The sequence below is a fragment of the Budorcas taxicolor genome, chromosome 16, assembly GCF_023091745.1.
Source record: "Budorcas taxicolor isolate Tak-1 chromosome 16, Takin1.1, whole genome shotgun sequence".
Taxonomy (NCBI): domain Eukaryota; kingdom Metazoa; phylum Chordata; class Mammalia; order Artiodactyla; family Bovidae; genus Budorcas; species Budorcas taxicolor.
In genome coordinates, this window is record NC_068925.1 from 69,719,390 (window position 1) to 69,735,251 (window position 15,862).

Below are 15,862 nucleotides of genomic sequence, written 5' to 3' on the forward strand. Positions count from 1 at the left end.
TGTTTTGAGACAGCTGATTGTGGTTCTTTGTTACAGCAGCCCAAGGAAACTAGCACTATTTGTGAGTGATAATAAAAGATAAGGAGAAAAAAAAAGCAGTGAAATGGAACAGAGAGTACCCGGGAGAGTGCAGTATTACATTGGCCGGGAAAATCCTCAAGGAGAAAATAACAGTGATTAAAGTCTGAAAGTGATGAGAAAGTAACACATGATGATACCTGGAGAAAGTGGTTCAGACAGGACGCCCTGAGAAAACAGTGTGGCTGGAGCAGAATGTTAGGCAGGAGAGGAGGAGGAAGAAATGAGCTCAGAGAGGTGATCCACGGCCTGATCATGGACATGCTACGGACTACTGGAAAGTCTCTCTCTAGCTTTCACTCTGTGTCAGAGGGAAAAGGAAGCTCTTGGAGAGTCTAGAACAGGGAAGTGGCACAGAAAAGTTATAAGATCTGACCTAGATTTTAACAAGATCTTTGCATTACTGAAATTATTCTGAAAAGAATAAGCTGGAAGTAGGTTAGAAAAGTATTGCAATAATCCAGGTGGGAAATGACTTAGACCATGGCAGTGAGCAGCAGCTGTGCTTTGCTGGAGCAGCCGTGAAGAGATACCCCATGCCCAAGGTAAGAGAAATCCAAGTAAGATGGTAGGTGTTGCAAGAGGGCATCAGAGGGCAGACACACTGAAACCATACTCACAGAAAACTAGCCAATCTAATCACACTAGGACCACAGCCTTGTCTAACTCAATGAAACCAACCCAAGACGGGAGGGTCATGGTGGAGAGGTCTGACAGAATGTGGTCCACTGGAGAAGGGACTGGCAAACCACTTCAGTATTCTTGCCTTGAGAACCCCATGAACAGTATGAAAAGGCAAAATGATAGGATACTGAAAGAGGAACTCCCCAGGTCATTAGGTGCCCAATATGCTACTGGAGATCAGTGGAGAAATAACTCCAGAAAGAATGATGAGATGGCTGGATGGCATCACTGACTTGATGGACGTGAGTCTGGGTGAACTCCGGGAATTGGTGATGGACAGGGAGGCCTGACGTGCTGCAATTCATGGGGTCGCAAAGAGTCGGACACGACTGAGCAACTGAACTGAAATGACGGCAGTGATAGTGAAAGTGATCACTACTACAGGTTCATTTTCAGAGTGTATTTTGTAGATGCAATGATAAAATTTACTGTGGATCAGATGTGGGATGCGAGTAAAAGAGAAGAGTCAAAGATGGTTTCGAGGTGCTTTGTCAGAGGAACTGGAAGTATGGACTTGCCGTTTATTGAAAGGAGATGGGCATGGGAGGATGAGGCATGGTGAGGAAGATCAAGAATCAGTTTAGGACATGTTAACCATAAGATGCCATTTAGATATAGGTGAGGACATTCTGGGAACACAAGGTGGAGTTAGGGAGAAGTCTGGGCAGGAGATGCAAATGTTGGAACAAGTTGTTGGAACAGAGGCAGCATCCTATGTCTAGGTATTCATAACTCTCCTGCATAATACTTCTTCTTTTCCTGCAGAAATAGTATTTAATTTGACCATGTGGAGAGGATGACCCTGCCTTCAACTTTTGATGGCTCTACACTCTTCTTGGGGGAAGAACTATAAAAATGACTTACCACAACCTGTTCAATGTTTTAGCTTGTTAAGTATTTTTATACCCCTTCTATTTAATTTTAAAAAATTGTTAGGCAGCTCACAATTTTAGGAGACATAAAATAAGAAAATTACAATTAAAAAAGGAAAAATGGCAATTAGAGTAGTTAGGTAAGCCAAGCACCTATGGGTAGATTTCTTTGAGTTTTTTTATGATCATCACACTTTGCAAGAATAAGAAAAGATATCAAATATAGCCTCCATAGGAAATTTTGTATCTTTTTATTTTTTTATCTCTTTGGGGAAAAAATTAATGTATTATTTTGAATCAATGAATAAAAGGTTTATACCAGTCAATGAGATCTAACCACAAAATTGTTTTGATTCCTAGTATTAATTAAGAACATTGTCTCCAATGACCCAAATGTATCAATATTTAAGAAATGACTTAAGAGCACTGAAGACCGTGGGCCAGTGACAAAGCCAGGTGGATCTATGATGACCCAACTGGAAGCAAGAAAGAGGTTCAGAGGACAAAGTGAATTCAGTGAGGGCTACACTTAGTGGATCAGGACTACTATGGTGCAGATTTTCCATATTCTTACTCAGATGCTCTGAGATCTGATATGTCATCTATGGTTTCTGCTTTTAACGAAAAACTGAGTCAAGTCATGATCCAAGAGGAGTTTCTTCCCACCCATCCATTACGAAACACACAAAAAGAATCCTGGGCTAAGAATGTTCCACTTTGGAATAAGTGGTGTGGAGCAGGTAAATCATACCACTTGCCTTTAGTTTAAGAATCTGGTGTTGTGTGTTCAGTTAAATGGAGCTTTCCGTGGGCAACAGTGAAAATGTTTTTATTAATTCCTTTCTTCCCAATCTCTTCAGCCAATTCAGAAGTGAAAGTGAAAGTTGTTCAGTCCTGTCCGACTCTTTGCAACCCTATGAACTATACAGTCCATGGAATTCTCCAGGTCAGAATACTGGGTAGCTTTTCCCTTCTCCAGGAGATCTTCCCAACCCAGGGATCAAACCCAGGTCTCCCACATGGCAGGCAGATTCTTTATCAGTTGAGCCACAAGGGAAGCCCAAGAATACTGGAGTAGGTAGTCTATCCCTTCTCCAGTGGATCTTCCCAACCAGGGATTGAACCAGGGTCTCCTGCATTGCAGGCAGATTCTTTACCAACTGAGCTACCAGAGCTATCTAAAGCAACTGGTGTCAGTTAGACATTACAACTGAATGTTAAATTTAACTTTGAGCTTCATAGTAACTAAGTTTTAACAAATACTGCTGCAAAAAGGGTGCCTATAGACTTGTTCCATATAAGGTAGCCACAAACTTTTAATTTGTAAAAAAAACTCCAAAAATGCAAAATGTAATGACCTAAAGCAAAATAAAATGAGGTATGCTGTGTAAAAAAAAAAAGTTCAAATTCTTCAAAGACCTATATATTTGCTTGAAAAAAAATGTACTTTTTTTCTGGAGAAATCTATGAAGTGTTTATTGTGCAGGTTTTAATGTCAGGGACATTGGATGAGAGTAGGAAACGCTTACTATCATGATATTGCAAATAACACAAACTATAAATGATCACTTTATATCATCTTTATACACAGTGGGTGGTATTACATAAAAATCAAAGTGTATCTTCAAGGAATTAGAACCATGAAAACTGACTTCTGATTATATAACTGAGAAATGGAGAGGTTTATGAAAAGTAGAGAAATTCATAATTAAAAGTCTATTAGATATCTTCTTTAAAATATCAGATGACTCAAAAATAAAATTCTGGAAAATGCTGAACCATCAACTCATCATGCCTCAAGTGTTGTCATTCTGTAATGTTGATTAAGAGACAATCCTATGATTTATACAAATCTTACAGAAAAATCAAGAAGCAAATAGTTCTCAACTCCTTTTGATGCCGGCATAACCCTAATACAAAAACCTAACAAAAATAAGAAAATTATAGGCCAATATAATTTATGAATATATATACAATAGACACAAAATAGTAATAAATCAAATTCAACAATATAGAACAAACATAAACACGGAATGCAAAGTTGGTATAAAAATTAACTGATGTTAATTGACAATGAACAGAATTAGAAGAAAAATTATAAAATTATCGCTAAAAATAACAAAAAAGCAAAAATCCAGCAAACAAAGTTCAGTACTTATCCATGATTTTAGAAAGACTACTCAGCAAATAAGGAAGAGAAGAAAATCTAATGAAGGGAATAGAAGGAAATAGGACTAGAAAGAATAGAAATATTCTAAATGAGGAAAAAGAAATCTAATAAAGGCAATATTAGTAATAATAATAATAAAAAGTTAACAGCTAATACAATAATATAAAAGTGAAGCACTGAAATCTTTCTCCCTAATACTGGAAACAAGGAAAGATACTAATTCTCACCATTTCTACTCATTTTTCTATTCTGGCAAAGAGTCAGACACGACTGAGCGACTGAACTGAACTGAACTGACATTAGAAATATTGTACTATTATTGTACTAGAATTAATAGGCAAATACAGCAAAAAAAATCAAAACAAGGCATACGTTTTTGATAGGAAATAAAACTATCACTATTTGCAGTTATGACTGGGTACCCAGAAATTCCTATAGAACCTGCAAAAACAAATTATATTAGAACTGACAAGTGAATCTAGTAAGTTTGAAGAATATTAGGGCAAAACATATAAATCAATTGTACTTCTACATACAAACAACAAACAATAATAAGGCGCAATTTTTAAACAATACCATTTAGTATAGCAACACAAACCATCAAGTACATAGGAATAATTTAAGCAAAAAATTCACAAGCTGTATAGATTAAAATCTATAAAAATTTCTGAAAGAAATTAAAGAAAACCTAATAAATGGAAAGATACTATGTTCATAGATTGAAGGACTCAACACTGTCAATATACATTTTACCCAAATTAATGTTTTAGTACAATCCCAAAATTCCAGCAGAAAAGCTGATTCTAAAATGTTTACAGAAATGCAAAGAATCAGAAGTTGTATTTTTAAAAAAGAACAAAGTTGAAGATGTATACCGTCTGGTTTCAAATCTCACAATGTAGCAACAGTAATCAACACTGTGCTAGTGCTACAAAGATAAACAGATTAACAGAACAAAATAGAGATTACAGAAAGGGATCCACACACATATATTGCTTGGTTTTCAAAAAAAAAAAATTGTCAAGGAATTTCTATGAGGGAAATAAAGTCTTCTGTACATTACTTTAAAAATAAATAAATACATAAATAAACTTCAACTGCTATTCCACTCTCAGTTTAGTTCCCATTCAGTCGCTCAGTTGTGTCCGACTCTTTGCGACCCCATGAATCGCAGCACGCCAGGCCTCCCTGTCCATCACCAACTCCCGGAGTTCACTCAGACTGGCGTCCATCAAGTCAGTGATTCATCCAACCATCTCATCCTCTGTTGTCCCCTTCTCCTTCTGCCCCCAATCCCTCCCAGCATCAGTCTTTTCCAATGAGTCAACTCTTCGCATGAGGTGGCCAAAGTACTGGAGCTTCAGCTTTAGCATCATTCCTTCCAAAGAAATCCCAGGGCTGATCTCCTTTAGAATGGACTGGTTGGATCTCCTTGCAGTCCAAGAGACTCTCAAGAGTCTTCTCCAACACCACAGTTCAAACGCATCAATTCTTCGGCACTCAGCTTTCTTCACAGTCCAACTCTCACATCTATACAAGACTACTGGAAAAACCATAGCCTTGACTAGATGGACCTTAGTCGGTAAAGTAATGTCTCTACTTTTGAATATGCTATCTAGGTTGGTCATAACTTTCCTTCCAAGTAGTAAGCATCTTTTAATTTCATGGCTTCAATCACCATCTGCAGTGATTTTGGAGCCCAAAAAAATAAAGTCTGACACTGTTTCCACTGTTTCCCCATCTATTTCCCATGAAGTGATGGGACCAGATGCCACTCTACACATAAATAATTTGGGGTGGATTATAGATATAAACCTGAAAACTAGAGCCATAAGGCTCTAGAGTAGATGAAGATTTCTTAGGTCACAAGAGCACTAGCTATTGAAGAAAAAAATTGATAAACAAACCCATCACAATTTTAAAAGTTTGCTCCTTGAAAACCACCAGTTACAAAATTAACAGGCAAACTACACACTAGGGAAAAAATATCTGCTAAATCTGTTTTTTAAAATCTGTACCCAGTATATACAAAGAACTCTTACAAATCAACACTTAACAACCTAAGTTTTTAAATGGACAAAATATTTCAACAAACTCTTCACCCAAAAAAAGCTATACATACAAGTGATCAATAGGATATAAGAAGAAGTTCATTATTATTCAAGGGAAACTCAAAATAAAATCAAAATGAGATACCATTTCATACCCACTAGAATAGTTAATGTCAAAAATCACACTGGGACTTCCCTGGTGGTCCTGTGGTTAAGAATCTACCCACCAACGCAGAAGAGACAAGTTCAGTCCCTAGTCCAGGATGATCTCACATGCCACAGACCAACAAAGCTTGTGGACCACAACTACTGAATCTGTACGCTGCAACTACTGAAGCCCACGTGCCTAGAGCTTGGGCTCTGCAACAAGAGAAGCTGCTGCAATGCAGAGTGGCCCTCACTCACCACTAGAGAAAGCCTGTGCACAGCAATGAAGACCCAACATGGCCAAAAATAAATAAATAAATCTTTTTTTTTTTTTTAATAAAAAACTGATATTACCAAATGTCGGTGACGATGTAGAGCACCTGGAACTCTCATACACTGCCATGAGAATGTGAAATGGTACAATATTTTGGCAAACTGTTAGGCAGTTTCATACATCTACTTCACGGCTGGCAGTTACATTTCAAGGCATTTACCCAAGAGAACTGAAAACATATATCCACAGAAAGATGTGTACAACAATGTTCGCAAAACTTACCCAACACAGCAAAGCTCTGGAAACAATTCAAATGTCCAGCCACAGGTTGCCTGTTGTAAGAAGAGGCATGTAAGGACTAAAAAGGGACACAAGGGAAATTCCTGGAGGAAATGGAAATATTCTACACTGTTTTTATGGATGGTGGATGGACAGTTATTAAAACTAATAAAACTAAATTCAAAATCTGTGTACTTTATTATATGTAAATTATACCTCAATTTCAAAATTTGAGAAAATTTTATAACCAACTTTTTAATTGAAGTTCCTGTGTGTTTTCTTCTGCTGTAAAAGACAGAATGACCAAGATTTTTCTTTAAAAAAAAGGAAGGAAGTATCAAATCTGCTTCAACACTTGAATATTTGGTAATAACTTCATAAATTTATGTCATTTAACAGTAATTTTTAAATGGTATTAAGCAACAGACAGTAAAATCATATGTGGGAGCCAAATATTTTTAGGAAAAAATAAAAACTAAAAGTTCTTATTAACTCTTTCTTTATCCCTAAGTCAGGCAGCTCCTGCACCTTCAGTAAGAAATTCATGTGATCATCAGAAGAGTTTGAGCGTCTCTAACAAATAGCAAATACAACTTAATGTGTGGCTTTAAAATAAGCATTGTTACAATCACCCAATGAATGAGCTGCACTGCCAGAAGGGCTTTTTCTTTATTTTGCTATATTCTGCTGAAAGATAACTGTACACTTATTTTCGGAGAAAATTTTAACCAAGACTATAATTCTTGCCTTAGTTAGCTGATGTCAAGCCCACCTTACTGACAACAATGAGCACACAGGCTGAGTTGTTTCTTAAGGTCACCCTTTCTTCCTAAAATAAACCAGGCTGTCAACGTGGAAGAGGTTACTTGAGGCACACTGAAGGCATGCGCCAAATTAATTGAAGAACCTCTGCCGATTATTTAAATTATGCTAGTAATAGAAGGAAATGACAAACTCCAGTTCTGCAGCATTTAGAAACGAAATTCCTTTTGTAAGAAGGCAATTCTTACCTGCTCTAATCCAGTAGCATTATCATACTAGAAGTTTTGAAAAAGTGTTATAAATGTTGAAACATGTTCTAAAGAATATTCTTTGTTATTTCATTGAAATCTGTTGAGAAAATGAAAGCAAAAAGCACAATATCTTTTTACTCTGTATCTCTGTTATCCATTAACTTGGGCAATGAAGTACATTATAGCAGTTATCAACAGTGGAATAGTTGCTTTTCTCACGCACGGCATCAAGTCAAGTGATTGTTCTGCACCATTAGTTTTGTTCTGTTTCTTTCTTTTTTCAGAAAAACTTGTCCACAGTTTTGAAGGACCATACAAGGCATGAGTAGCTCTGTAAATTGGGATCAACCAGATTATTCTGTAAGAACTGAGTAACAACACTTCAAATTCACTCTACCGAGGAGGTAGACCTACCGAGGAGGTATTTAAGGCAAAGTTTGGAAACAGCACTAGTGCTCCTCCCGCTTTCAGTTCTAGCAGGGAGGAACAGGAAAAAAAGCAACTTCTTTGCTACTACTCCTAGTATTAAATATCCACAGATGTTCTAAGATGCCAAAGAAAACAACTGATAAAGTTAATAATGAAATTAAAAATTCTTCCTGGCAATACTCATTTTTAGAAAAGTCAAACTACAAATGAAAAATAAAGAAAAAAGATAGCTAAAACAAGTGAAAGACAAAGGGATAATTTCCTTTATAAAGGCCTCAGAAAAATCACAACACCAACAAACCAACAGAAGAATGGAAAAAAGGACAGGAACAGATAAGCTACAAAAACAATAAAAAGCTCTTAAGTATATGATTAAAAAGTATCTTATCTCAGAAAATGAGAAATAAACATCTAAACTAAAAATATATGCAATATTTTATCTACAAAATTGTCAAATATCAAAGATTGATAGCCCTCAACGTTGGTGAAACAAGAATGTAGGATAAAATTCATACAATGCTGAGGACGGCGTAGAGACAATGAGAAACTGCACATGTCGTATTTGGATCAATTTGCAAATGTTCATCAAATGGACAAGGATATTCACTGCCATACTGTTTGCAATAGCAGGAGATAGCCATTGATGAGATACCAGTTAAGTAAATTATAGAATATACACAGAGTGGACTGTGACACTGGAAAGAATGAGGAAGTGCCATGGGTCTGGCTAGTGGAGGCTGTGGGTCTCCACCCTTAAAGAAGGGGCTTTTAACCCTACATCTCCAACCCAGGATCAGGTCTTAGTATAAGGGAAAAGAAAGATGGATAAATGCTCCTCAGATAATCCTGGCATTCAGAGAGCAAAGGCGGACTGAGCTTCTTTCCAACTGGGGCCCAGGGAGACAAGCCAAGGCATTATTTTAGTCTGCAGAAGAAGGAGAGCCTAGAGAAGGTGTATCTGCTACACATTTCAGGGAACGCAAAAAGCAGGCATGAGAGACAGGGAGAGAAGCAGGGAAGATTATAAGAGGAGGCATTATTAAGCTTGGCCACGACAAAGCATGACTGATTACTGCATTTTTCTGAACCAATCTCTGAGAAGTCATTTGGGAAGGCAAAGTCCCCAAATGGACCTAATCTGAAATACTTAAAACTAGAATTAACTGGGTGAATTTTCTGCCACCAGGCAGCACTGAGGATCAAGACAGAAATAAGGGTGAGTGATAGAAAAAAATAAAGTCGTATTTGTAGCATCCCTAAGGACACCACTTGAAAATACTGATCACATCACTTGTATATTGGCTGATTCAATGACAGCAATATTGAGGCTCAAAGCACGTCCATACTGGTCTAAAAAGTCTATCTCAAGAGTAGAATTTGCAAAGAAACACTTTACTATTAATTAATCAATAGGGCTGATCTCTTGAGGTAAGTAAAATTTTCTCTAGACAAATATATTAGCTTGCTAAGGCTGCAATAACAAATTACCACAAGCTGAGTGGCTTAAACCCCAGAAATTGATTTTCTCACAGTTCCAAAGGCTGTTTAAGTTGTGAACAGAGTTGCTTTCTTCTGAGGTCTCTCCTTAGCTTCTGGATGGCTGTCTTGTCCCTGTGTCCTCAGATGATCCTCCCATAGAACAAATCTGTGTCCAAATTTCCCCTTTTTATCTGATTGGATTAAGGTCACCCTAATGACCTCATTTTAACTTCATCACCTCTATAAGGATCTAATCTCCAAATATGGTTTCATTCTAAGGTTAGGACAATAATACAAATTGTTTTTGTGGGGGGAGATGACACTAATGAGCCCATAACAAGTTACCTTTTCTTCTTTTCTCTCTTCTTTTTCTTTTCTTCCATTTAAAAATGTGTGTTAAGTGCCATGAGGCAGCCAGACATAGAGAAGGATCTTTAAGGGCATGGCCTGAACGCCTGTGCAGAGAGTCTGAGGAAGGGAAACAACCAAGAGGCTGGTGCAAATTAGCACAGCCATATCAGACCTCCTGAAAGAAACAAAAGCAGATTTTAAGGAATGGCAAGGCATTCTCTGTTCTTGGTTAGGTGACTTGGCATTAAACATGACAGTTTCCCTTACATTAATTTATTAACTCAATGCCATCCTAATAAAATTACCAAGAAATTATTTAACAGAGTTACATAAGTTGATAACTAAAATTTACATAGAAAAACAAATATGTAAGAATAGCTAGGAAAACACCCAAAGAGAAAAATTACAGAGGGAAACTAGCCATATCACACATTAAAATACACTATCAGTTCAGTTCAGTCACTCAGTCGTGTCCGACTCTTTGCGACCCCATGAATTACAGCACGCCAAGCCTCCCTGTCCATCACCAACTCCTGGAGTTCACTCAGATTCATGTCCATCGAGTCAGTGATGCCATCCAGCCATCTCATCCTCTGTCGTCCCCTTCTCCTCCTGCCCCCAATCTCTCCCAGCATCAAAGTCTTTTCCAATGAGTCAACTCTTCGCATGAGGTGGCCAAAAAATTGGAGTTTCAGCTTTAGCATCATTCCTTCCAAAGAAATCCCAGGGTTGATCTCCTTTAGAATGGACTGGTTGGATCTCCTTGCAGTCCAAGGGACTCTCAAGAGTCTTCTCCAACACCACAGTTCAAAAGCATCAATTCTTCGGTGCTCAGCCTTCTTCACAGTCCAACTCTCACATCCATACATGACTACTAGAAAAACCATAGCCTTGACTAGACGGACCTTAGTCGGCAAACTAATGTCTCTACTTTTGAATATGCTATCTAGGTTGGTCATAATTTTTCTTCCAAGGAGTAAGCGTCTTTTAATTTCATGGCTGCAGTCACCATCTGCAGGGATTTTGGAGCCCCCAAAAATAAAGTCTGACACTGTTTCCTCATCTATTTCCCATGAAGTGATGGGACCGGATGCCATGATCTTTGTTTTCTGAATGTTGAGCTTTAAGCCAACTTTTTCACTCTCCTCTTTCACTTTCATCAAGAGGCTTTTGAGTTCCTCTTCACTTTCTGCCATAAGGGTGGTGTCATCTGCATATCTGAGGTTATTGATATTTCTCCCAGCAATCTTGATTCCAGCTTGTGTTTCTTCCAGTCCAGCATTTCTCATGATGTACTCTGCATAGAAGTTAAATAAGCAGGGTGACAATATACAGCCTTGACCTACTCCTTTTCCTATTTGGAACCAGTCTGTTGTTCCATGTCCAGTTCTAACTGTTGCTTCCTGACCTGCATACAGATTTCTCAAGAGGCAGGGCAGGTGGTCTGGTATTCCCATCTCTTTCAGAATTTTCCACAGTTTATTGTGATCCACTCAGTCAAAGGCTTTGGCATAGTCAATAAAGCAGAAATAGATGTTTTTCTGGAACTCTCTTGCTTTTTCCATGATCCAGCGGATGTTGGCAATTTGATCTCTGGTTCCTCTGCCTTTTCTAAAACCAGCTTGAACACCAGGAATTTCATGATTCATGTATTGCTGAAGCCTGGCTTGGAGAACTTTGAGCATTACTTTACTAGCATGTGAAAAGAGTGCAATTGTGCGGTAGTTTGAGCATTCTTTTGCATTGCCTTTCTTTGGGATTGCAATGAAAACTGACCTTTTGCAGTCCTGAGGCCACTGCTGAGTTTTTTAAATTTGCTGGCATATTGAATGCAGCACTACAAAACTTCTGTAATTAATAAAAGTGTGGTACTGGCACACTTTTGTGGACAACTAGATCAATAGAAAAGGATAAAAAGTCCAGAAACAGATACAAGCATCAATGAGCACTGAGTATATGCTACAAATGGCATCTTAAATCACTGAGTTAAAAACAGACATTTTAATAAATGGTGCTGGGACAACCTATGGATGTTGACAAGTTGCTTAAAAAAGGTAAAATCAGATAAATATCTCACACTGTACACAAAAATATTGTACTCTATTTAGCAAATCTATTTCTCATAGCAGTATGGGCTAGCAATTCTAAAATCCTTTACGTGTATTCTAGGACTGAACAAATAAGTAAAGGTATTGCATATATTGAGATCCAGCTTTCTCATTGTTGGGGGAAAGAAGTTAAAAATAAGAAAGGAGCAGAATTTCTTGGTGGTGCAGTGAATAAGAGTCTGTCTGCCAGTGCAGGGGACACGGGTTTAATCCCTGGTGCAGGAAGATCCCACATGCCACGCAGCAACTAAGCCATGTACCGCAGCTACTGAGCCCCAGCTCCAGGACCCACAATCCGCAACTACTGACGTCCACGTGCCTAGAGGTTGTGCAATGCAACAGGAAGCCCACTTACCACAACCAGAGAAAGCCTGTGCACAGCAATGAAGACCCAGTGCAACCGTAAATATAAATAAATACATAAAAATGAGGAAAGGAGGAAGGCTACAAAGACCTTGTGGTGTTGGACTGGAGTCAGAGATACCAATACGAACTCAGTTTTTAATGTATATGCAGATTTATGAATATAGACATAAATGTAAATAAATATGTGTATGCTGCTGCTAAGTCGCTTCAGTCATGTCCGACTCTGTGTGAGCCCATAGATGGCAGCCCACCAGGCTCCCCCGTCCCTGGGATTCTCCAGGCAAGAACACTGGAATGGGTTGCCATTTCCTTCTCCAATGCATGAAAGTGAAAAGTGAAAGTGAAGTCGTTCAGTCATGTCCGACGCTTCGCAACCTCATGGACTGCAGCCCACCAGGCTCCTCCGTCCATGAGATTTTCCAGGCAAGAGTACTGGAGTGGGGTGCCATCACCTTCTCCAAAATATGTGTATAGTTGGGTTAGTATATATGCTGCCCACTGAGAGGGCCTGGGATCAATGATACTACAGTAACAAGGAGCACACCCAGTACCCAGATCTTCATCTTCTAAATTCTGTTCTCCAAAAATGAAAGCAGGCTCCTTAGAGGACTAGCTGATATCAGGACCAGAGCAGAGAAAATATAAGGTAAGCCTGGGACATCTCATGATGCTAGAAAAATAAGGAAGTGTACAAAAATAATGAGATATGTCAGAGAGACACAAGAGCCAATGGCAAGGAACTCCAAAGAGCCAAAGTTTGAACAATGAAAGAAAACACTGAGGAGAAGAGAGAAAGAAATGGAGGAAGGAAGGGAGGGAGGAAGAAAATAAGAGAGGAAAAGAGAGGAAAAGAGAAAGTGTTGGATTTATAAGCCATGTAAGTAAAATAAATATCCAGGAGACCCTATATATTATAAATACTTGAATAAATAAGTTGGGGATACAGGATATCTCTTATCAGAAAAATTCCCACTAACAAATGTAAAAATAAAGAAGGAATTAGAAAATTACCATGATCCCAACACAACAGTAATATCTGTTACAGGCAAGCTCCACCAATGGATGCTAATATTGTTGGGCAAAAGTTTGATGAAAAAGATATCACTCCACTCTCAAAATTTCTCCCCCACTATAATTATCAGTTTCCAGTGCATAAATAATAACTTAATGGTGGAAACCCAGCAGACACTACCTTAACCAAGTGATGAAAATTATTGCTGGGATGCGCTGAGAAGGACGCAACATCACTGGTGGTATTTTTGTTGAACAAGCACAACCTTACTCTAATGATGACAGGACATCAGACAAACCCCAAATGAGAGAGCAATTCTGCAAAACATCTCAACAATACTCATCCAAATTGTCAAGTTGATGAAAGATACAGAAATAATGTGTCACAGGTTGCAGGAGACTATGGAGACGGATGCAGTAAGTACCGGTGAAGTTCTTGATTGGGTTCTTGGATAAGAAAAGGATATTTTGATGACAGGGAAACTGGTGAAATCTGAACCACAACTCTGTGTTGATCACAAGTGTATCAGTGTTCAATTCTTGATTTTGGTCATTGATTTTGATCACTATACTGTGTTTACGTAAGTTACTGACATCAAGAAAAGCTTGGTGAAAAGTGTATGTGAACTAGACACAATTTTTGCAATGTTTCTGTAAACCTAAAATGTTTAGGCTTTTTAAGAAGATATTAGGGAGAGAGAACCATTTCTTAACTGCTACATGAGAAGCAGGATTCAGAAGAGAAGAATCCTGGAGATAAAGTAACAGAGCAAAGCAACACAGCGGAAACTACAAAAGCAAAATGGAACTACATGTGGAAGACACAGGCTAACAACTGTTACTCTTTCCAAGAAACTTGCAACCCATAATCAGCGGCTGACCTGGGTCCTTAACTCTTATCAGAGGAGTACAGAAGTAAGAGTCTTTGGAGGTCAAAGCATGTGCCATTGATGTCTACTCAAAAGCTATTGAGGGTTGATGAGGAAATATATTCAGAAAGAGCTCAATTTGGTGACTGATAAATAAGTGGGGATCAGTAAAATCTAGCTCCTGAAAGGCCACAGATGGTTTAGTGTCTATCCCCTGCCCTCACATGTACATAGAGGAGACAGACCTCTTGTTCCACTGTCCAGGAAGGAACAATCATTGTTGTTTAGTCACTCGGTCCTGTCCAACTCTTTGCGACCCCAAGGACTGTAACCCGCCAGGCTCCTCTGTCCATGGGATTTCCCAGGCAAGAATACTGGAGTGGGTTTCAATTTCCTTCTCCAGGGGGTCTCCCAGACTCAGGAATCAAACCCACATCTCCTGCACTGACAGGCAGATTCTTTGCCACTGAGCCACCTGGGAAGCTCCAAGTGGGTAGAAAGGAGAAAAGAAGAAGAAAGGAAACTCTTGTTCTACTATCCAGGAAGGATCAACAGGAATGAAGTTTCAAGTCTCTTCTCTGAGTGTTGAAGTCACAGAGTCACTAATGAGACCAGGCCACATAACCAGCGAGCTGCTCAAAGCAAGACAGACTCCTTTATTTCTCACTCACTATGAGCTGCCTGTTTCAAGTCTATAAAACAAACACATTTTTAAAACCCCTGGCTTCCTCCTCCATGCAGTAAGCAAGTTCAGTTCAGTTCAGTTGCTCAGTCGTGTCCGACTCTTTGCGACCCCATGAATTGCAGCACGCCAGGCCTCCCTGTCCATCACCAACTCCTGGAGTTCACTCAAACTCACGTCCATCGAGTCAGTGATGCCATCCAGCCATCTCAGCCTCTGCTGTCCCCTTCTCCTCCTGCTCCCAATCCCTCCCAGCATCAGAGTCTTTTCCAATCAGTCAACTCTTCGCATGAGGTGACCAAAGTACTGGAGTTTCAGCTTTAGCATCAGTCCTTCCAAAGAAATCCCAGGGCTGATCTCCTTTAGAATGGACTGGGTGGATCTCCTTGCAGTCCAAGGGACTCTCAAGAGTCTTCTCCAACACCACAGTTCAAAAGTATCAATTCTTCGTTGCTCAGCTTTCTTCACAGTCCAACTCTCACATCCATACACAACTACTGGAAAAACCACAGCCTTGACTAGACGGACCTTTGTTGGCAAAGTAATGTCTCTGCTTTTCAATATACTATCGAGGTTGGTCATAACTTTCCTTCCAAGGAGTAAGCGTCTTTTAATTTCATGGCTGCAATCACCATCTGCAGTGATTTTCAAGCCCAAAAAAATAAAGTCTGACACTGCTCCCCCATCTATTTCCCAAGAAGTGACGCAGTAAGCAAAGAGACATCTAATTTGGCTTCTTGCTTGCCTAAAGCTTTCTGTCTGCAGGTAAGTGGGTAAACCAGAATAGCACAGGTCCCAAGGTCATTTCTCAATGGACACTTCTCAACTTAGTCCCTTACTAAAAAGCACTGCTCTAAGAAACAGATTAATGAACTGTTGCTTGGTACTTTCACAACATTTATATTTTTATCCATGGTCTTGTCTTTATGGACATACTCAATGAACTTTGGAAGTGAACAGAAAAGGAGTGATGAAATCTAGGCATTAAGCTTGACCCTA

The 15,862-nt window shown here is 38.9% G+C and overlaps 1 pseudogene; it reads right to left on the minus strand.

Annotated features, from left to right (window-relative positions):
• LOC128061304 (histone-lysine N-methyltransferase SETMAR-like) overlaps positions 1 to 15,862 on the minus strand; it is a 43,133-nt pseudogene that overhangs the window by 23,903 nt on the left and 3,368 nt on the right.